Consider the following 22,183-nt stretch of genomic DNA (forward strand, 5'->3'; position numbering starts at 1 on the left):
TGTTGATTTTTGGCGTCAAACCTTAGACCAGGCATACGGCTAGGCAACGTAGTCGTGCAGGAGGATACAAGGAAGAGGGGCAGCCACAGTAGGTAACACAGAGTCGTTCAGGAGAGTGCCAGGAAGAGGTGCAGCAACCGCAGTTAAGGAACGGTTGGGAAGAACAAGGATCGGCGAATCCAGCTCGTATGCCTTGATAGGGTTACACTGGTTGACGCGCTCCTTTTCAAGACTTGGAAGCCTGCGGGTAACGAGCCATTGGACGTGGAGAGGGTCATTAATTATACACATATTTTCTACTTTGCCGAACATTTGCACGAGAACGGTTTGTTCATAACATATGAATTTGGTCTTATTTAATGCAGAATTAAATGCCCTTCAACCATCAGGAAGACCACTTTTCGATAGGGTAAGTCCTTTACGCGGTATAACTGGAAAACCGAAAAAGCGCCCCTTTCGGGGGCCCCCACCACTTAAGCACAACTCCGTCGAAGTCGAAAACTTAGGAGAGTCTTAATGGACAACCAATGAAGCCATTAAAGCAATAAAATCTTTTGTAGGAATTATTTCCGATTTAAAAGCTAATTCTACTGGACTATAATTAATTATTTGATCGTACTCTATTCATAAATATTTAGCAAAAAATAATGACTCAACTCAGTATAATATGTACTTAAAAGTACAGTGGCAAAACACGTGGCAATGTGATAATATTAAAGCCAAGAAACTAGATAACGGGAAACTTTCCAGGTGACCTCGTTTTTACACAACAAATGATCAGTCTAGATTTGCTAGTCAGGAATAGTCCAGCTTCGTCCGTCCTCAAGACGATGTGTCAAAATTATTCAATGATGTTTCAAGTTATACTGAAACCATCAAAAACGCAGACAGCGTTCTATTACTAGAACGGCTGTAAGTTATATTAATTAGTAGGCATTGTCTGTTTGCCTCCACCAAGCGTTGGAATCTATGCTATGGGCAATTTTATGTTATTGTTAAGTAGGTGTAATACAAAGGATTCCGTATGCAAGTAAAAGCATTTTTGGTCGAGCACCTACGGAACTCTTTAGTTGGCATATGTTTAGTTGCTCGTATGTTTCTCGCTCGGCTCGAGCGCGCACCGACTCTTCGATTCTCTTCACTATTCCATATAAATGTATTAGACGCTATACCAATATAACTTGTACATAAATGTGAACTAAGCAAGTTTAATTTTAAGTCTTAGGATATTCATTTAGTATTTATATGTAGGTAATTGAATTAATATTTTTGTAATAAATCTTTAATGGGGAGATTTTCAGTGGACATTTGTTAGTCTTAATTGTGGTATACGACTTTTGATTTATTATTGATGCACGCTTTATTTAGACACAATCGAGTCCAAGGCTGCCGAGACGGAATATAGTGGCAACATTTTTTAATTAAATGTGCATAATATTTATGGTATTGTCCGTCTTACCTTAGTTCCCCATCTTGCCAGATTTATAGTTAGTATAATTTATGTACCATCGACAATAAAATCGTGTATTTATCGTCCCCCATTATAGGTAATGCCCGCGCATTGGGTGCATAGAAACTTTTATCATTTGTCATAATAATATGCATTGTAATCGGAATCCTACATAGACAGTATTAAACGTCAATATTCTATGGCCAGGTATAATATTATGTGTATTTTAATAGAAATATGAATGGTGTTGCCAGATCGCGTGCAAAGGTACAATTTTATTTGTGAACTAGCAAATGTTTGACGTTCAATTATTTGACTGCAGAAGTATCTCGCAGCACGATGCATATACCTCGAGGCATGCGTTCGGTGAACGCGGTAGATTGTATTAATTTAATTGTTAAGGGTTCTTAACTGGTAGATGCTCCGCCGGACGTCTGCCGCAGCATTTAAGGCTCGTTTCGCGGCGCGGGCCGTGTCCGCAAACTTCTTGTGATCTTTGTAGATTGTTTAAAGCTACCATTGTTTGTTTACTCGCACCCGTAAAATACTAATAATATACGTACATAAATGTAATCAAATGTCACGAAATACATAATAAAATGTTCGCATGTCTTTTATTTAATAGCATAAATTAGAACAGTATAGGTATAAGTTTTAGTGCTATCCATAATTCGATATCGTTTCTTCAATTAATTGTAAGTATTGTATGGTTTTAATGTTTAATTAGGTTTTTTTTTTGTAAACGCAGGTATTTTTGTAAATAATAATTATATTAAATAAACTAATTTCTTCTTGAGGTCTAATCTTTACCTACTGCATCGTTGATAGTTACTTGCGCTTAAAATGTAACTTAACCTTTTTAAAGTATTTATTGTATGTATAGCCTTTATGTACGATGTCGTGTATATTTTTCTTTTTCTTTTTAAAGCACTTCCAGACGATTTTTGCTTGAGAGAGTAACAAACATTTTAGACATCCATACAAACTTTCGCATTTATAATATTAGTAGGAATTAGTAATATTGTATATTTTGTTATCTGTTCTTGATATTTACAGAAATCATCATTTCGGCCACGTTCTCATAGTCCAGTCCACACTGTCCACACTGCTGACGCCACGAACAACGCCAAAGCTCGCTCGCATCGACGAACTCCAACGGTGCCCTACTCTGAACCGTCCCGCTGGTTTTGATTTTTGCCACGTTGGACAACCTAATATGACATTACCAGAGGGCAATAATCCACAAGGCGGACCGACGACCTGATAAAGGTAGCAGGAAGGCGCTGGATGCAGATCGCTACCAACCGTGCGATGTGGAAGTCATTGGGGGAGGCCTATGTTCAGCAGTGGACGTCCTATGGCTGAAATGATGATGATGAATAATATCAATACTGGGTTTAAAGATGACCTAAACTGAACTGTCCCACCAAACTCATTCACAGAGGGGCGCCACCATCGTTCAACTATATAGTTTCCAACATGGCAAAAATCGATTCGGTATTGACGGTGGCGCCCCCTGTCAATGTCACGGGTAGGACAGTTCAGTATATTGGGTCTATACTATAGTTTTTGATTTTTGCCACTTGACGTATCAGAATCGTGGGACATACTCAGCGAGAGCAATCTTTGCTTTCTTAAAACCAAACCTTTTTGTTTTTAACATTTAAATCTTTAAATTTTAGGAATTGTATTTAGGCCGCTGTGACTCTCATGGTGGTCTCTTAATGGAAGCTGCCCCATAACAGCAGTACTGTTACCACGAAGGAAGGGGTATAAGTATTTAATTCATAGTTCATACATTAAAATAAAATAATACAAACATTTGAAAAGATACTTTATTGAATAACGATATAAATTTCTTCAACTCTCAATGAAAATACATAGATTATTTTCGAGATTATGGCATAATATCTTTAGAACATGAGCTATTAGGTCTTGAAAATTTTTGCACAACTTTCAGTAACAGTATTATATACCACGAAATATGAAAATTTCGATAAACCAGTAATATAAAACAGTAAACAGGATCTTACTAGATGCCTACCCATGACATTGCTGGTACAGTTACACGTTATCCCTATAAATACCATGTTACTACTTATTTGTATTGAAAACTACACAGCAATTTCATACGTAACCACCTAACAATAGGGGAAGATTATTTTTAAAACTACAAGTAATTGCCACATGTTCTAATGAAAAAATATTGAATGAAATGTATGCATTTTATCGAGATCCGTTTACAATAAACGTCAGGGACATACATTTCCTAAGTCAACCAGAGTTCCAGACTCCAGGTAATAATTTATTTGTTAAGGGTGCTTACATACAAAGCTGGAATATTCCACACCGAAAACTACAGAAATAGTCACTCCCTTATAACAAACATGTAAGAAAGGTACCGCTGCCAGCTTCAAGGTACCAACAGACACTTTCATGAGCTTGTTTTCAAATAGTAATCTGCAAAACTTTTAAAAAATCTGTAAAATTGAAAAAAAAAATGCTAAACGCTCTTCGCTAAATACTGTTTACCAAGAAAGCTTAACTGAACGTGATAATAATATGAAGAGTTTACAAAAACTCCTAACATTTGCCAGCATGTAAGCACCCCTACACTGCTCTAACATCAATCTCCAATAACATTAAGTATTTAATTGCACATAGGTACATATTTATTTTCAACAACATTTATAAAGATATAAATCAGGGTACTTAACTAACTAGTTCTAAACATTATCGACTATACAATATTATCGTTGTCAGCGATTTTGGTGTCAAGTATGAGTGAGAAATACCTCCTATTGACGATACCTCAACTCGACTCACCCTCCAAATCAATAAGATATATTTATATAAACTCGAAATTATTATATTTCCTCAGACGAATTGAGGCAAGTCGAAGCAATAAACTATGGCAAACCCATGTTACCTCGAGATCTACCAAGACGAACACACAATATACATATTTTTTTACTTCTTGCTCACTAAACTTTGCTTACATAACCATGGCTTGTCCAAAAAGTCAAATATTTTATTTGAATAACACGGATGCTTCGTGCACGCGACGTTTCCAGTCCAAATGTAGAGCACTACCAGAGTAAATACAAATGAGTAGGTCATCTTCATAGAAACGCCCGAGCGCGGTTTGTATGTGAGCGCGCCAATACGTATGCGGCGCGCACGCACACACTGACAAAATTTAGCGTGGATTAGCGGTGAGGTGCGCCGAATTTTGTCAGTGTGTGCGTGCGTGAAACCGCGCTCGGTGCGTTTATATGAAGATGACCTACTCATTTGTATTTACTCTGGCACTACCCACGACAAAATATGATTAGGGCTTAAGACTGCAAAACTGCTGTAAACTACATAGCAACTCAAGCGTTCTTTTAACTACACATTTTCGTACAAAAGTCTGACTACCAAACCAAATATATCAAAACATCTAACAACATCCAAAGTTTTCAACAACAGGTAGGTATAAATCTGTTTTAACGCCAAGTATTTTACCAAATTTTTATGTATTTATTTTTCTATAATCATTCTTTGACTGATATGTCATCCAATTTTAACAATTATTACTACACAATAGGTATATTTATATCAATTTTAAACTTTTATTCATATTATGTTATTTTTTTATAAATAGTCACTCTTCACGTTCACTCTAATTTACAAAAATATAACTCACGTCATCTTTACAATATCGGATATATTAAAATTGTATAATAATGTAGTATTCTGTTTATTCAAATTGAAAATGTTAAATGATTGCTTAGAAGTTACATTTTGTACATGGTGTAACTAACTTTAACCTATATTTTGTACGTTAGTTCCAAAATACCATCATTTTTATCCTTCTCATTAATACATTGAAAATATGGAACCCTAAATAGGGTTTCTTTTGAAACAAAAATTAAGTGATAATAATTTAATTTGAGCATAGACATCGATACTTAAATAATTTAGAAATAGCAAATCTAAAAATAGTTTTTGTCATGTCTGTCATTCCCTAGTAGCCAAGCGAGTTTGTTAATTCTATTTAGTTGAGTTTCATGAAAGAATAAAATAATAAGGCTCGTATTTCATGTCTGCACGGTAATGTAATATAGTTCTACATTCAATTAATGTTTGAATAAATTATAGACGTAATATAAACTACCTAATATTATTATATGCTGAAGAATAAAGAATACTTAATTTGATTGACATATGCCATGCTATAACCGCTTGAGGTACGCGTTAGCAAGTCATCATTTTGCCAACAACACCCTGTACAAAGTAAAATACTCAAAATGCCTTTGTCATGGCTCATAATATAGAATATCTTAAACTTAAGTATAATACTTCGGGAAAATGAAGGAAAATGTACAATATAAATTAAGCACCGCTTAGGAAGAGGTAGAAAACAGCACCTACAGAAAAAAATGGATGTTTATAAATATTTAAATTATAGATACATGCCTTCCGGCTTCAAAGAAGTAATTAATTAATTAATACAGAAGATCGAAGAAGATCAAAAACTTTTGCCATTACGAGCAATTTGGAAAATCTGTATTATTTAATCATTACAATAACTGAGGGCACCTCATTGCCTTCTTTTTGAAACCTTTGATGCACAAGATTTGTACCACAAATGCTCTAAACTTAACATTTGAAAGTTTAGCACGAAAATGCGCTATCCAATCAACATTATTTAAATTCTTGTTATAAAAAATTACCAGAAAATCGCTGTCAAAGCTTGAAATTTCACACTAGTAATATGCTACTACATAGTGTGTGCTATACAAAAATACAAATATCATTCTCGCTTGGGGTCCAATATTGGCATGTCATATAGATACACTTTATATACAATATTATTTTAATAAACGCTACGGTATTTGTTGAAAATAGATTGCTTCCGTGTTTGTAACTTTGTAGTTAATATAGCTTTTATATTTTTATCAAAAAGTGCTCCTATTCTAACAATAACATCTTAAAGACATTCACACTCTGGCACCTAATCAAGCCACAATATCATCACAGAACCTTAATGGTAATATTATTAAATATTGGCAATATCGAATTCATAGCTTGTACAGTAGGTACACGTATACTCTGCAATATAAAAATATAGCTCCATACCATAAAATGTGCTATTTTCATTTATAAGAAAAAAAAATATTCTGTATTTGTAAATACCTATTTTCATAAATTGCACACTCACAAGATCCTTCGATAACGTGTTATCAATTTTTAAATATATCTCAATGTTATGGCTTTTCAGTTTAGTGCGCTTCAAAACTCTCATTTTACTTACGAGCTAACACACGTTTCAAAAACGTCAAATTACTCCTAATTCAGGCTACTATTTACAATCAGCTTTAAGCTGGGACCCACCCGCAATTAACTGTTCGAGCATTAATTACATCAAAAACATTTTAAATATCCAAACTGGACGAATGAGTTGGCCTGCATCCTCAGACAGTACATTATAACACGTGTAAAAACATATCAAATTCAATTTGTAGGTATATCAATATCAATGCTCCATCGCGGGATTAGGTCCTCAATCATAGCAAGAGACAAATCTTAAAGGCATACTCCTTAATATACACGACACGCGCGCAATATGAAAAAGTATAGTACATACAATGTACTGGAAATTGAAATACTTCATAATACTCAATCGAGTTATTCAATAACACCTAGAAAAGCTACTAAAATTAGTCCAAAAAGTTGGTTATTTTGATAATTTTAAAATGTTTATCATTCCCTCTAGCATAGAAATTGTACGTTTCCCGATGTCAAATCATCATCCGAATGAATATGAAAACATTCCAAAACAAGACATGGAAATTGTTAGATTTGCCTATGACTTAATTTCCCGTTAATTTAGGGAGATGGTTTAAGCAATATTTTTGTGTTGACGTCAGTTGAGATGGCTGAGAATGCCAAGCTCTCGCGTCGGATTGGTAGCTGTGAGTCCGCGAGGGCCGAGCGGGGCGTTCACCTGGCGCTCGGGGCGTCTGCCTCGGGCCCGTCGTGGTACTCGTGGAAGCAGGGCACGATGCAGAGGTTGGTGCGGCACTCGGGACAGTGGTACTGGGTCTTGCGGCGCAGGATGCGGCCGCACTCGTCCACGGTGTTCCAGCAGAAGTTGCAGCTGAGCGGCGGGCCGGCGCGCACGGCGGGCGTGTGAGACGCGCGCGCCTGCGCCGGCGCCTCGGGCCGCTCCACCAGAGTGACGGCGCGGATGAGCAGCGAGCCCACCTCGTGGTCCTGCGTCCGCGAGCGCCGGTTCTGGAACGCGAGGGTGCGACTGAGACAGGCGTACAGTACGGCTAGCACGAAAAACTTTCGAGTTCGAATCGTTTGCGTATTCGAATCGCCATCAAAAGATTTAGTGCGAAAATCACAACAGCGTCCTTGTGAACTTGTCGAAAGTGAACTTAGTATGAGAAATGGTTGCACGAAACCTATTTTGAGAATCAGAATTGTCACATTATCGTTTAATTCGAAGTTTGAGTATCGAATTTTGTCGAATACGCAAACGATTCGAAGACGAAAGTTGTTCATGCTAGAGGTACTGAAGCAGGGTACTCACCTGCCTTGTAGCACGTAACTTAGCATGTAACGTATCCAACCTTCAAGTGAGTACGGTTCGTCCACGGTCATCGCGTATCTAGCTGCGAGCTCCCGTAATCGTGACAATATCCGTCTTTGTGTTCGCAGTGATACCGCCACTCGGCGGGTCGCTGCGATCTCCCTGCGAACCACGCGCGAGCAGCTCGCAGCGGGCTCGTACCTATGTACTCACTTGATACAGTATCTGACACATTACATGCTACACGGCTAGATGAGTACCCAGCTTGAGAGGACCATCGCGCTCGATTCACATAATATTCATGCAATCTTCAAACTCTTCACATTCAAGAATAGATCACAACTTTTATGCTGGAGTTTAAAAATCTAGTTTTGTTTCTTTATACCTCCTAAGTCCTAACTATAGAATGTTTTTTCTAAGACAGCCAATAGCACAGCCACAAGTTGAGCTCCCTAGACAAGTTACAACTAGAAATTTACTAGAAATCGCTTCACTTCACTTCACACACTTCGGTCGGCTCCGTGCAGTGATCTCGAAATTAAAAATGTCACGTTTTATAACTTGTCTTGGGGAACAGCTTTATTATTAACATTGCAATTTTCAAAGAAAAATATTTAAGACTGATATATGATACAGAAGAATCAATTCGCAGAACCGATAAATAAAGATTCTTTCAGCAAAACGCCAAAATCAGATCGCACAGCGCTAAGTTTGAATCGACTATTGAAAGTCGTTTCACTCCTTAAGCACAACATATTAATCAAGTACCATTATTAGGGACTAATTAGGTACAGTTCGCACAGCCCACTACTGCCTATAGTAATACTTGCCTACAAGGAAACAAAGTTAATATTGACCACAGCAGTAGCAGTAATCAGTACTGTATCATTTTATAGTCATTAGGTTGTTCTCACTATAAATAACATTTTCCAAATAGAAAAATAAAAACTTACTTTGCAGGGTTCTTGGAATGACGTGGAAACTGGCACTACCTAGATTATTTTACCAAATGCTATACAATATTATTTTCTTTGTTCATAACCAAAATAAAGTCAGAATGTGTGTGTGTTAGTGAGAGCGTGTATGTGTGCTTTCATCAACCCTCACTATAATAGGTCATGAGTCCACCGACTGGTACTGTTTTCTATCTTTTGTCTTCCATGGGGTCTTATAAACCTTACAATAATTTTGTAGTCTAATTACTTGCAAATCGGTGTTTGACTGTAGCAGTTTATAGTTCTTAGTAAATGCAAACCTAAATAAATAAATAAGTCAATGTTTTTGTCTATACAGTTTTACCAAATCAATGTAGTGTGCGCACTTCCATACATGTTCATATTGTTTAATAGCCGGATCACTCCACCGCCTGACAGTCTGCGGAGTGTCTTACATTACGTTTGATGCTGATCCACTGTATACAGGGTGTGTCGTTAATAGTGGTCCAAAAGCAAAGGGGTCGATACACTACACTGAGGTACCACATACCAGAATTTAAAAAAAATCAAGGCTGTTAAAACTTTATTTTTATAGTGGTACTTTGCGTTACTTTGGTTGCAATATCAAAAATGCACGGTATTTTGAATGCAATTTTTTGTGTTATTGCTAACTAATTACATGTATTCAAAGTATTCTAATATTTTTTTTTACAAACTGAATTTTAATAAGCAAAATAGTTTGTTTCGAAATTTAATACTCACTACAAATCGTTTGACTTTACATGATTATGGTGTAAAAAAAAATATTTTATCAATTTTTTTAACACTACCGGGTGTTAGGTAAATGGGTATATGAGCCGACACTAGCCCATGTTAACATGGGCATATAAATGGTATGGTGAAGTCAGAAATTTTATATCATCATTTAATTTTTTTTATTGTCATACAAAATACATTTTATAAAATCGATTTCTATGAAAATTTAAATAATTAATAAATCTTTGGACAATTTCACACAGCGCCAGCTAGCCCCAAAGTAAGCAACTTAATGCTTGTGTTATGGGTGCTAGCTTAACGGATATACTACTTATATACTTTTTTTTTAATACATAAATATTATACATAGTCACACCCAGACCCGTCACAGAAATTAAAATTCATCATTTCAATTTCTGCCCGGCCGGGAATCGAACCCGGGACCTCTCGGCATAGTAGTCCGTTCTGAACCACTACACCAAACGGCCGACTAAATTAAAATGAAGATATAAATTTTCTGACTTCACCATACCATTTATATGCCCATGTTAACATGGGCTAGTGTCGGCTCATATACCCATTTACCTAACACCCTGTATAACATACATATTATATATTTTTTTAAACTGTTATGTGGTACCCCAGTGTTCAGTGTATCGACCCTTTTGCTTTGGGCCACTATTTACGCCACACCCTGTATATGACTCCGAAAGAGGTTATACCTGCGTACAGACAGAAACCTAATTGCACAGCAGAAAAGTGAAAAACTACAATAATGTATTTAATGAATGCATTTATTTTATAAATACATGTGTATACTGAGCACAGTATCTTATAATTATAACTTTATTTTAAAAGATACATTATCTTATATGTAAATTATGTCATAAAAACCAGAGGGCCTAGTGTGTTTACATCAAACGCGCTAACCAGTGAGCGCGTCAAAAAAATGACATTAAATGTATGACGGATTGTACAGCGCCCCTAGCGGGAAACGTTCAAAAACTAAGATGTTCATACATTTTTTAAACGCGCTTACTGGTGAGTAAACCCACACTCAGCCCACTGAACACTACAGTGGAATTGCACTAATGGCATATTCAACTTAATATTAATATAAATGAGGATCAAATAAATTGGTTAACATTGAACAAATTAATTACATTTTTTTACGAATAAGTTACGAATAATATGTACCTATTTCTTTTTTCATTTTAAAAGATATTTTACAATATAAAATAATATATAAATACTAACAATTTAATTTTAAAAACGTCTACTAAATAAATTGGTACAATAATTACATACTTTTCAAGTAAAAATTAACAATCAATGGTATACCTAGATTTATTAATAAATTCGGGTTTGGATACCACATCAGACAGCAGGGGGCTAAAAGCAGGGGATGACAACGTTTTCATTGAAGTCCTACAGCTATTACATTAATGATGGATACAAATACATACACGTTAGATTATCCCGTAATAATATTCGACTAGAATTATATTGAAAACTAGCGGCCGCCCGCGACTTCGTTCGTACGAGTGGATCCCGTTTTACCCCCTTAGGGGTGGAGTTTCGTAAAATCCTTTCTTAGCGGATGCGTACGTCATAACATCCACCTACATGCCAAATTTCAGCCCGATCCGTCCAGTGGTTTGGGCTGTGCGTTGATAGATCACTACGTCAGTCAGTCACCTTTTAGTTATATAATATTTAGAAGATATCGGATAATATTCCGTAAGGTATGAAGGACATGCATAGCATGCTAAGTAAGTGAAGTGGAATTGTATTAGTTTACGAGGACGTCGCGGGCGACTGTGGTACTCACGCTAAAGGACGCCGCATCAACAATGCGCACACGGAGTACAAGGCGTTCTAACTGAGCAAAGATAAAACCCATTGCCTTTGATCGCCATCGCAGAGCTGTGCCTTCGAAGCGGGTATCGTGCTAAGTGAAAGTCATCAGTCCGATATGCACATTCAATCAAACGAAATAAACTCTTAAAAACATTGATAAAATCTTACATCTAGGCAGTCTAGTTATAGACTAGATATACATAGGACATTTATAAAAAGAATATTAGTAATTTGTACTTCACAAATAACTAATAGTTCTGTCAGCCCCTCGTACTAAGCTAAATATGCTTGTGTCACGAGTGGGCTCACCACAATAGTCGAGCGGCGGCGGGGTTCGAACCCGCGTTCCTCGGATATCGAGTCGGCCTTCACCGTTCAGCTATTGTGGATTTAATTAATATATTATATAAAATTGGGTAAATACGTGTATAATATCACAATCACATGTAGGTATGTCTTATATTTGAACGTACTCATCTGGCAAGTTTGGTTCTTCCTCCATTTGGTAATTGGGCTGTATGATTGGCGGCATAGTCGGCGGCATAGCCGGCTGCATAGTCGACGACATAGCCGGCTGCATAGTCGGCGGCATTGTCGGCGGCATAGTCGGCGTCATAGACGGCGGCATGACCGGCTGCATATTCGGTGGCATTCCCGGATGGATGGTTAGCTGCATAGTGGGGCAATGCAACACCGGCGGCATGTGTTGCATGGGCGGCGGCATGGGCGGCCCCGAGCACGAACAAGGGCAGCAGGAGCAGTCGTGGTAGCCCGGCGGGGGCAGCGGGCAGCCGCCGCTTAGCACGCAAGGCGGCGCGAAGTACTGCGGCGCCGGCACATAGCCGGAGAAGTGCGCCTGAGGCGGGTTGTACGGCACGGGCCGCGCCGGCGGCGGCGGCGGCGGCAGCGGCGGCGGCGGCGGCGACAAAAAGTAGACTCGCGTGATAAGGCAGTCGTCGGGCTCGTCCTGCGGCGCCTCCTGCGACGAGTCGTCCACCTGCTGCGGCTCCTCGGCGGGCACCTCGATGATCTCGCAGTCGTCGGAGTCGTCGTCGCTCGACTCCTCCGCGTTCGTCTCCTCCGCGATCGTATCCTCCGCGTTCGTGTCCTCCTCGGCCGCTTCGGCCGGCACGATGACGCAATCGGGGGAACTTTCCCGTTCGGCCTCCGGCTGATTCTCAGTCTGTGGAATGTCAATACTAACTTCGTAATACTTGACGTCGGGACCGGGACCCGAGGCTTGCGAGGAAGTCGAGGGCTCCGGGGCGGCCTCCTCGTTGTGCGGCTGATCCAGAACTGCACTCATAGGGGACGCTGGGGGTTTCATTTTCAATAAATTAAGCCGGAATTTGGCCACATACGAATTTAGAACATTCTGACAATGAATAGCGAAGGGCAAAGGTAGCCCGCGCAACTGTGACGACATGAACTGTGCGGCGGCGTCGAAGTCGTCGAGCTCGCGCTTGACGCCGCCGGCCTGCGCGCCGCTTGTGTCCGTCGCCGTTGGTTCGCTTGCATCCGTCTGGAACAATAAAAACAAATATTGATACATGTTTTTAAGTGCCACTTATAGAAGTGAGAGAATGAAAATACAGAAAGATTTTTCCCATCTCTGCCAATGTCCTTTTTGATGCGGAGCTCTCTGCGGGAAACACGTCGCTGGGAGCCTCCAACTAGTTCTACAAAGCCCCTCTAACTAACAAATTACTTGATTGATGTTTCAAAAAACTATAAGATGTCAAAAACGTCATGACCCAGTGCATTCGGTGCAAATGACAATGTGTAATGAAATAACGCAAGTGTCTAACGCACTCCATATGATTCGTCTTTTATGGAATTGCTATTTAGTACGGACGATTTGGCAAACATTTCTGTTCCTTATAAAGTGGGAGTATTTTTAAAGAATCATAAACTACACTGGCCTACAGCCATTTTGGTGCCGGGGATTTAAGACCTGATTTTAAGTATGTCTTACATGGCGATATCGAAAATGTAATTAGTTTTTCTCTATCAGCTCTAGTTCCCGAGATAAGTGAAAAACAATTTTCACAATTATTATTTATTTTTATTAGCATTAAACATCAAGAAATTGTCTTTTGAGTGATTTTTTCGAATGAAACTTACTTGGGCAATCTCGCATGATTCCCAACAGTAGTCGACCATCATATAAGTGTCCCATCTTCCTTGGTATCTACTCTCCATTGTTTTTATATCTTGGTGAAAACGTTTTCCTTGTTCTTCGCTTAGTTCTCCTAAATTTTGTTGGAGTGGATCTGGGTTACTGTAGAGATAGTTTAATTTTATACCCATATAACAGCCTAAATCTTTGAATTGAACTAGCACATCCTATACTACTCTACATAGTTGTCAGCCTTATGCTTTCCGAGGAAATTTTGTAGAACTGGCACAAAAGATATCCACGCAAGCTGTTCCACATAATTCATAGAAATCTCAAATTTAGTGGTGTCTTTTATTCATAGAATTATTTGAAGTCCATCAAAACTACCTTCTTTTAGTTTTTCAGTACTTAAACCACGAAAATTCTGTGAAATTAAATGCAAAAATTGACTATTTTTGCCATATCATAGGCACTCCAAGCTTCAAAAACTTACGTGTGCCTTTCTCCCATCGTCGCAGATGTTCAACGCATATTTTACATACAATATGAAGCAGCTACACTTAATTTTTGTGCCGAATTTCAATACCAAAGTGAGCAAAATACAAACGATTTACCGTGTTTTTAATGGTTTGACGCTGATCTTTCAGTATTATTCACCACAAACTTATCAAAATGAATCAGGATCGTTAACACAACATCTGGACGTACTAGCCACATTAAAATAGTAACATAAAGTTTATCGATATTAATGTAATAATGACTATTTGCTAACAAGGCGGGAAAAAAATTAAAATGAGGTTAGTCGACAAACTAGAGCTGATGACTTGAAATGAAGTATGTGAATATATTGTCCATTACCCATTTTATCGACCGTATAAAAAAAAAGGGCTGCACCAAAAAAAAATTTTTTTTTTGCAGGCCTGTGCTATCTTATTTAATAAATTATGTGTGTAGATTGAGACAAAATAAAGCTATATGAAACATAAATAAAATTAAAAAATACAGCTGCAAAAAACAGAAACTAGCCGTTTTTGGACTAGCCACACAGACAATATAATATGCATGTAGATAATTAAATGCTTTAAATCTACAATGTGAAATTACCTTTGATTGACCTCTGCGTCAGTTAAGAGGGCATAATACTACAGTCCAAGGCAAGACAAGACATTTCTGTAATATGAGAAAGTGGTCGAATGAACGACACCTTCGTCTTTTGACAGCTATTCGACAATTCCCAATCTGAGGCTATTTAAGACTCACCTGCTGACTATTCATTCGGAAATGGCTCGTCGCAATAATGATGATTGTGTAAGTGTTAAGAATGAAAATACATAATAGTATAAAAACACCACAGAATAAAAAAAATAAAATGAAACAAAAACAGTAACACTTACCATGCTATCTTTCCTTCTAGGCTATCTTCACTTCAAGCTCTTCGTTTACGTCTACTGTATTTTATAGCACTAGATATGACGTCACAAAAAACCCTCCCGTCCCGCTCCCATATCTCTGGCACTGAGACACAAAATATAACAGAAGGTAAACTCATGTATGTACCTCGCTTTGCATACCTCGCTCGCTCGCACTCTCGGCCGTCGCGCTAGGGTTGTCTTGTCATGTGTTGCATTTATTTCGTTATGATAGAAAAATGTTACTCTTAATACTATGGAAGAAAGACAATAACAGATATCCACGTATACTTATTTAGTTATGTTTAGAACGTTATTATAGTAATAGTTTGCAAACAAATACACGAGAAGGAAGTAGTATGTAGTTGAGTGGTTGACACTATTATCCAATAATTCCTAATAATTGAGTTGGCTTTCAATTTGTCAACGTTAAACGAACTATTGAAATACACATAAATACCTTACTTACCTCCCGGAATCAACTGTTAGTTTCAAAAACGAAAATTTAGTTTTTAATGTTGAGTGTAAGCAACCGTCTAATTAACAAATGTTATAAACTTATAATACCCCTTTTTTGTTGTTCACTCATTTTCGCACAAACAAAATAATTTCACAAACGCATGAGCAGCGTCACTCAAGCGAACGCATTCGTCCAAGACAGTCTTGATAACGCGTACGTGAGCGGTGTCTATGTGTGCGTGGCTCGAGCGCGCTTAGTATGGAGTTTACCTTCTGTTATATTTTGTGACTGAGACAACTATGCGATAGTAGACGGTTCGAATCCTCTGCTTTCGAAGACGGGTAGCACTCCTTGCGCGAGTTAGGCCTGTGTGATATGTATGGCCTCTTCTTTAGTCTCAGAATGTCCAATTTGCAAAATGTCAAGTGGTATCAAAATTTCCAAGTCGCAAAATGTCCAAGTTGCGAAATGTCCAAGTTGCGAAATGCCCAAGTCTCAAAAGTTCAAAGTTTCTTAAGAAATTATGAAATGAAAACTCTTTATAAGAAACTTTGAACTTCTAAGACTTGGACATATCGCAACTTGGACAATTTGAGACTTGGACATTTTTCGACTTGGACGTTTTGCGACTTGGACCTTTACGAGACTTTGACATTTTGCAAACAATTGACATTTTGCAAATTGGACATTCTGAGACTAAACCTGGCCTCCTTTTGCGGATACTTGGCACCCCCGTCAGCTTAAAGTTAGACTGAGGCCAGGCTTAAACCTTCTATTCACTTGAAGCGCTCATTCGCCTGAGCATGCTCAAGCGGATACAAAGCTATAAATACGAGTAGGCCGCAAAAAATACAGGAATTGCTAAAAGCAGACCAATAGAACGTTCAAGTTTTGGTCTATACCAATAATTTACGAAAAAAAATCCTTAAGTTTTAAGCCAATTGGGTTGGAGTATATAAAAATGTTGTAATTTTGAAGCAACACTATGTACTAAAGTTTGTGTAATCTATAATCTCGTAAAAGAAAAGATGAAATGCCTTATAAATTAATCAATTCCTGACAGAAAAATATTTTTGAAATTAATAACTTCAATTCAATCAAAATTATTGTGTTATTTTATAATTATTCAAGATATGACAAGCGCTAACAGCCAAAACACAGCCGCGATGAGAATTGGGGGAGGGGGGGAATTCGCAAAATCGATCGAGAATATGGTTAGACACAGTAGTCTTCTAAGTCTACCTACTAGACAGACAAGCTGTTCAGAATATAAAATGCGTGCGTACGCGCAGTGGTGAAATGACGAAACACGCAAAACACTAAGGGCTATATTTCACCGGGACACCATGGCGGCGCAACGAGTCGCAGCTACCAACAAAATGTATGCAGCTTTGCGCAACCAAACGGACACCAGGTGAGTAATAACTCTCTATAGAGCTGTATACATTTTGTTGGTAGCCGACGACTGGTTGCGCCGCCATGGTGTCCCGGTGAAATATAGCCCTAAGCGCAAAAAGTAAGTCATAAGCACGTTTTTTATACGTAAACGTTTTATAATTCATACGCTCTCCCCTCAACGACCAGTGTCTCCGTTTAAACTGTAAGTCCGGCCCAATGTCAGGATGAACCACTGTTCAAAATAAAGTTTCAACAAAAAACAAGTAAATAAAATCAAAATAATTAATTAATAAATAAAATACAAGTGTATACGTGTGAGTGAGTGTGTGCTTGTGAATTTGTGTTTAAATTCAGCCTCGCCCTACTAATATTGTGATAGCATTTGGATTTTAATCATTTCGTAGTCTTAATACAGTCACCAGTTTTGTAGTGTACAGGAAAACATTATTTAAAGATAAGAAAAGGTTTACCTTTACATCGAGTGGGCAGCGACCGTGCTTATAGGGCGCGATACGCAGGCGTGCGGTAACGACGTCCTGCTTGGCTCGACGACTTGCAGGCTTCAATAAAAGACACCAAAAGCGAACTTTCTTTCGTCTTGTTCACGCAACGAAACCGCCTCATTTGTTTCTGCAATCGTTTGCCAATTCGGATGACCGACGCCGTACCGTGAGATGTGGATCTGACTTCATCTCTTACCTTCAGATACTGAGGTCTGAGGGTATGATTAGTGGTCGGAGCTGGTTAGCTTAACCTGTAGGAACAAAAAGGCTACGGCCGGATAGTCGCGACGCCAACACTCGGGCGATGACGGAACGCCGCTGAGGTTTTAGGGGGTATACCCCGTCCTTTTCAGAACGGAGCAGCGTCCTTTTCACCACCCTGTCCCCCGGCAGCGGTGACGGTAGCTACGGTCTCGATGTATTACCTTAACTATGTTGGCGGCATGCTCAGATGCCCTAAATGTGCGAGGGGGTCTTCCGCGAAGATCGGCTACGTAAGCCATCTTCGAGCACACCAGCGCCGCCAAGACAGCTAAGAGTCGGAGTGAAATCGGTCGGATGTATCATCAACCGAACCATCATCCCTTTAGTCTCAGAATGTCCAATATGCAAAATGTCAAGTGGTAGAAAAATGTCGAAGTCTCGAAATGTCCAAGTTTCGAAATGTCCAAGTCTAAGGCTGGGTTGCACCGTCTTACTTTAACTTTGACAAACGTCAAAAGTCTGTCAAACTCCATCGAAAATACACCGGTTATCGTTATAGTTACGGTCAAAGTTAGGTGGTGCAACTCAGCCTTAAAAGTTAAAAGTTTCTAATAACGAGTTTTCATTTCATAATTTGTTAAGAAACTTTGAATAGTTGAGACTTGAACATTTCGCAACTTGGACATTTTGCGACTTGGATATTTTACGACTTGGACATGTTGAGACTGACATTTTGCTACCACTTGACATTTTGCAAATTGGACATTCTGAGACTAAGCCGGGTCATCATCATCATTACCTTGGGATACTGCGGGTAGGAGTCGTGCTTGACGAGCGCGGGGGGCGCGGCTTGCGGCGCGGGCGCGGGCTCGGACGCCTGTCGGCGGCCCTGGCGCTTGAACCGCGCGCCTGAGGCTAAGCCGGGTCATCGTCATCGTTACCTTGGGATACTGCGGGTAGGAGTCGTGCTTGACGAGCGCGGGGGGCGCGGCTTGCGGCGCGGGCGCGGGCTCGGACGCCTGACGGCGCGCGCGCTCCTCGGGCACGCGGCCCTGGCGCTTGAACAGGCGCGCGCGCCGCAGCCGCAGCCCCGCCGCCGCCAATGCCGCGTTCGCGCTCTCCGCGTCTGCAAATCATTTCATTCACCACGTTAGTCGATACTTTTTAATATCTTACCTTAAAATCTTGGACATCAGCTTCACTCGACACTTTTTACTACCACGCAGCGCAGAGCAGTCGCGTATAATACGTTAAAAACTTTCCACCTTATTAATAAAAAGCACACCCCAGTTGAACACTTTTAAAGTGACGTTTAGTATGGAAATTTCACTTTAAAAGCGTGGACTACAACTAGGGTGCAACTTTTTATTAATAAGGGGGTTTAAGTTATAAACTTGCGAACTTTATCCACTAAGTAAGCATTATAATAACTTAAAATATTATGTGTATAGTAAGTTTTGTTCAAGTGTAGTGTATCCTGCAGGATATGTGTACGCTACTCATAATAACGAAGATTATTCAGGATTTAAAGGGTAGTAAATAAAAATAGCAAAGTACAAAATAACCAAATGATTTATTATCTATTTTGGTATAGAACAATTATTTAGTGCTACGCACAAATTCGCGAATTAATCTGTCGAATATAATTGCTTAAGTACCTGCATAATATTATTATTCATCAATTTTGCACGGACACACCGCCTATTCTTCAAATTATATAACCAGTTCTAGCATAACTACAACGATCTCAAAACAATTCAAAATAATGCTAAGACGCGATAACGTCTTTTTCTCGAAACACGACCGTCCCGTAGCCACGCTACCGTGGTGGCGCTAGTATTTATGCAAGCATTTATTCAAAACGTTATCAATTACGTGATCAATATACGTTTTTTGAAACATTCGAATTCCGATTCGCATACGATTTGTGCGGTACCGTGTGTGAATCAAAATTCGATTGCTTCAAAAATACGTCCTATAGGGCGCAGGTTTGGGTTCCGTCCACCTGTCTCATTCGAGTGAAGCACTTCACCGATGAGGAAGACGGTACGTCGCAATGGTTTGCGAATACTGCTTAATCGAGTAATCTGACACTTATACTACATCGAGTTTGTATCTGGTAACAACTTCATGTCGCTTTGCATCGATTGTCCTACTGACCTTTATGTTTATTAGATAATATAAAAATAAACGCAATCAATGCATTACATTAATGGCACTGAAAGGTAAAAGACAATTAAATACAAAAAAGCAGTCTTAATAATCGACTCTATCCTACGCACGCGCGGTATATACAAATATTTACACCCGGCCGGCGGCCACCATCCAACCATTAGCTCTTACTAGATGTTACAATAAAAATCAGTCCAAAATTATAAGAGATCGCGAGAATAAACATGAAAGCGTCGTTGTAAATGTAACTTTATAAAAATATAATACTTCTTAGACATAGAAAGTAAAAAATAATACTTCTAAGTGTAACATTGTTATTTCAAACGCCTATGTACAAGTGTATTTCACTTACGCGTTAATCGATTGATAAAAAAGTATAATATATAGTTCGCAGTATAAAATAGGCACCAATTTTTGTATCTATGATGTGTTCGTGATTGCCCGACCATTGACACTAGTACATAGGCGCGCTCGAAATACGTGATCGTACTACACGAACCAAACGCCCTTAGTTAGAGAAGTTAAAACACTATTTAAAAACTATTAACTAGTATATTAAGAATATAAACTAGTAGCTGATATGATTATAATATATTGCCTCAATGCAGAGCCTACAATAAACAATGTAATAATGTTGCATATCTATGTTTAGATATTAGCGGGTCATTTATCAGAATATAACAAACATTATATGTATACTTCTCTAACTAATTATCGGGGATTGGTTTTAATATGCCCTATAGACAAAGCATATTCGTTACTTGAATCGCTATTCGAAACGTTAACTTTCGGCAAGCCGACGCGCCTGTGGGTTCGAAAAGATACTATTGGCAGTGCTAGACCGTCGTGGCGGTTGAATAGGCTAGTTTCCTAAAAAAATTTTTTTTAGTCCGTAATGTTTAATATCAAAAAATATTGGACACGTATATTTTTATTTGTCAATCTAACAAATAATTACATAGTTATGGTGCGTTGAAGTTCCACACGACGTCACAACGTGCGGCACTTTTATGCACGCATTGACGTCACGGGCCTCTTCTTATGAACTTTGGCGCGCTTTATCTCTTTAAATTTTCATTAGTTTGAAAAAGTGAAAAATACGTGTAGAGTATTTTTTGATAAGTTAACTGACGGACTAATTAAAACTCTTGCTTTTTGACCCAGGAAACATCCCTATTAGCGGAGCAGATTCGTAGCGAGTATACTTTGTGTACGCGCACCCTCGTCGCTAGCCGATCGGTGCGGCTGTCCCCACTCTCCTCTGGTTTAATGTTTGTTTAACGGGAGTACAACAATTTTTTTTATCTCTTATATTAGTATCACTGTTCGGGAAACCGAGGTTGTCGCGTCAGAACATTCAAAGTAAGGAGGTATTTCACCTATTTATTGCGGTAGCGTAAGCATTATCAACAGACTTATTTATTAATTTAGAAAAACTCATTTTGATTTAAATGTAATTCTAAAAGTTAGTCTTTAAATTTAATTTAAAATTTGTGACCATAACTTTAATTGATCGACTCCATGGCAGTGGTTTATACGAATATCATGTCGCAATCTACACACTATTCGCATATTCCCACTTGAAAATAAGATCAAAACACTATTTTGCTTTAAGTACGTTGAAATGCTACCGCGACACCCTTATTAGCTATAAAATGCATGTGGCTATAATAATACACTTGGTGTGTCGCTAACATTAACATCGAGATCTAAAGTTCAAGTGATATGAGACATTAAAATTATCTACTTATTGCAATCGAGACGTTTATAAAATGTTGTCAAGGTTTCGCAGGCAGTGTAACGTCAGTTCAAGGCTCGAAATCGAGTCAACATTTCAGGCGGTCCATACAAATTCAAAATAGTTCATCGCGAACTACAATCGTCATCGTAACAATCAACAACAGTCCTTATTTATTAGTGCTCTTCTTTGAAGAATTATTTTGCCTCTCAAAGAAAGATACATTTTTTTATTTGAGCAGACAAAACACATTCGACATTGCCTAATAAAACAGGACTCAATGTAACAAGTTGGCGAAACCCAAGCAACACTTTACACCGCCTCGACCATCCCTATGAGCTACAGTAAGCTATCTATACATACAGAACATGCGTAAACTGTTATTGTGCTAAACGTGTTAAACAGGAATATGCTATTTTATGTTACTACGCGAAATAGTATAAAAATACCTGAGTATATAAATATAAGGCTATCGTGAATGCACAACAGCGTCACCGTACAACTACACGCGGGCGACGTTTACTACTAAGTTTGCTAGCTCAATTATTTTTATGCTCAGGTAATATCTCACACTTTAACACTCCTTACATTAG

At 38.6% G+C, this 22,183-nt stretch overlaps 1 long non-coding RNA gene across 1 annotated transcript; it reads right to left on the reverse strand.

Moving 5' to 3' along the window:
- Positions 1 to 3,271: 3,271 nt before the first annotated feature.
- On the reverse strand, positions 3,272 to 18,546 carry LOC135086983 (uncharacterized). The gene is made up of 2 exons (XR_010260655.1): positions 18,480 to 18,546; positions 3,272 to 7,732 (listed from the first exon to the last, which is right to left on the reverse strand). It is a non-coding gene; the product is annotated as an uncharacterized LOC135086983 (long non-coding RNA).
- Between the last annotated feature and the right edge of the window lie 3,637 nt (positions 18,547 to 22,183).

Source organism: Ostrinia nubilalis, chromosome Z (genome assembly GCF_963855985.1).
Source record: "Ostrinia nubilalis chromosome Z, ilOstNubi1.1, whole genome shotgun sequence".
NCBI lineage: Eukaryota > Metazoa > Arthropoda > Insecta > Lepidoptera > Crambidae > Ostrinia > Ostrinia nubilalis.